This window comes from Aplysia californica, unplaced genomic scaffold (genome assembly GCF_000002075.1).
Source record: "Aplysia californica isolate F4 #8 unplaced genomic scaffold, AplCal3.0 scaffold00049, whole genome shotgun sequence".
Taxonomy (NCBI): domain Eukaryota; kingdom Metazoa; phylum Mollusca; class Gastropoda; order Aplysiida; family Aplysiidae; genus Aplysia; species Aplysia californica.
This window is the reverse complement of record NW_004797319.1, coordinates 1933077-1935440: the sequence shown is the minus strand read 5'-3', so window position 1 is coordinate 1935440 and position 2364 is coordinate 1933077.

The following is a 2364-nucleotide window of genomic DNA, read 5'->3' as shown; positions in this document are numbered from 1 at the left end:
TCTCTCCTGTCAGCTAGGGCATCTAGCATTTTCCTCTGTTCCCTACCCTCTCTCTCTCTCTCTCTCTCTCTCTCTCTCTCTCTCTCTCTCTCTCTCACTCTCTCTCTCTTTCACTCAGTCACTCATTAACTCACCCACTATGGCATAACCATGAATTATTACGAAACACGCTGTCGTTGGTAAGGGCGCACATTCTCATCTCTCCCGCTTCCTCCTTTACATCTTATTTGTGTCTGTTGTTTTGATAAAGATCTAGCAAATTCCATGCGGTCGTATACCCTTACCTAAGAAATACTTAGTAAGACTGTGAGGTTGCTGTAGTCAAGTGATGTGCAACTGACAGTTTCCCTCATTCTCATAAGTACATCCTTATCTAGTGCAGTAGTTGCCCCTACCTCCAAATTGCCAAAGAACAGTTAATGTTCGCGTGGACAGCAATCAAAGAGCAATCCTTGGGCAATATGATTGCAAGTTGCCTTTTCTTCGAAATGTAGGGATCTTAGAACAGCGTATCATTTTTTAAATTAAATTATTGTGATGATACATCTGGTAAAACATCTTTGAAAATGCGGGCTTTTTTTTTACTCGGGGAAGAACATCAATTTGTATTGCTTTTTGTACATTCACGACAATCCTTGCTCCAATCGAGCGATCGCGAAATGCCAGTAGGCCTAAAGTTAAATGTTAGGTATGACCTTTTGGCAAATTGTATTCAACACCCAATACAGCACGGTTTACAACAAGATCTGCAAGGCAAAACAGACAAGAAGACAATAAACTTGAATTGCGAGCTATGGAACCTCCTACTGACAAACATCTATGATGACAGTCAGATTTATAGTGGCACAAGTGGGGAAGCGCTCGCTTCACATTGTCATAATTAACCGAATTGTTCATTGTGAGAATTGTTCAATATCTGACAGAGCTTTAAGTGGCGAACTGTTGTTAAATAAGGTGTTCAGTTTGCATGTGACGAGGAAAAGATTGGCCGCCGTAGCAACCCCGAAACAGCCATAGGAAGTACATTATAATAATATGTAATGAATTTGAGTTTTATTTCCTCGGCAGCCTTTGTATTTAAGCTCTAGATCACATCCGCTCCCGTATCTTCATGCTTACAAAATGGCGTCCGTCCATCCTTACACTTACAGTCAACAGCTAGTCAAAGATCGCTTGAAGTCCCAGAAGACCTATAGCGCGAAACACTCTGGAATTCAACATGGCATAGCTATGGTTTCTTTATCTGGCACGTTCTGGGTATCGGAATTAGATGGTCTCCAGAGCGCTAAGCGATTTCGCTCGCACTTGTGGCGCCCTGACGCCTACTACTAGATGAGCGTACATGTGTAGCTCAAGAGAAGGACACGAGGGGCAGAACGCTGAACCACAAAGATCGTCAGGAATCGCGCTCAGGCAAAGAAAGAATTTTCTTTCATTTGCTAGTGGTGCTAGGGTGAGAGGGAAAGTCGGAACATTCTTTCGATTCTCCCTCTCTTTTTACTCTCATTCGGCGGCACTTTTATGCTCTCTTTGTCCTAGGTTAAGCAGCCTCTTGACACCCTTTTTGACAATGGATCGTCTGTGTTTGTGAGTTGCTCTGGAAAAAGCGAAGAACTAAAGACCCCTTTCAGCGTCAGCTGTATCAGTATTCTTGTAGATTGTGCATGATGCCAACATGTGCTGTTATTGTGGCACGATGGCTAAAATCAAACGTGGTTTGCGCAGCGACGGCTTCGTGTGTCGGACCATAGTTTAGTGGCCTCGGTTCAAGTCCTCGACAGGGCACTCGGGACATTTTATGTGTGCCCATGGCTCGATACGTTAATGTGTAATCCTTTTGTAAACAGATTTTAGATGAGAGCATGTTCTTCTTTTAAAGAACTATGCGCCTTGCCGTGTCGAAATTGGCGCTAACCCCCATAGAACGAACAACGTTGGAACCCAGAATCCCCCGAAAGATTAGAACTATTTTCGTCTTTGTAGCTCTTCCCGTCCGGTACGCTGGCTGGGGCCAAAATACTTCCGTCTTTGAAGTGTGAACGGAAGGGCGTTGACCTTAAACCAAACTGTGGCTCTTTGATGGGGCTTCTTGTCCGCTTTGCATCTTTCCCTTATATATATATAAATGCTATGTCCGCTCGGCAACTGTGGTGTGATAGTTAGGATCTTTGTTTTACTCATGAAGAACATGAACTTTAAAACCGCGAAAGAAGATAGACTGTATATATATATATATAGCAAGTGCCCATATCTTTCTGCTGCGATATACACACCTCGTGTTAGTGCTGACAGGCAGGGCCGATCATGGATCGACAATGATTGTGTAAAACAAGCACTTTAGGTTTCGTCTGGATGTCTGTTTAC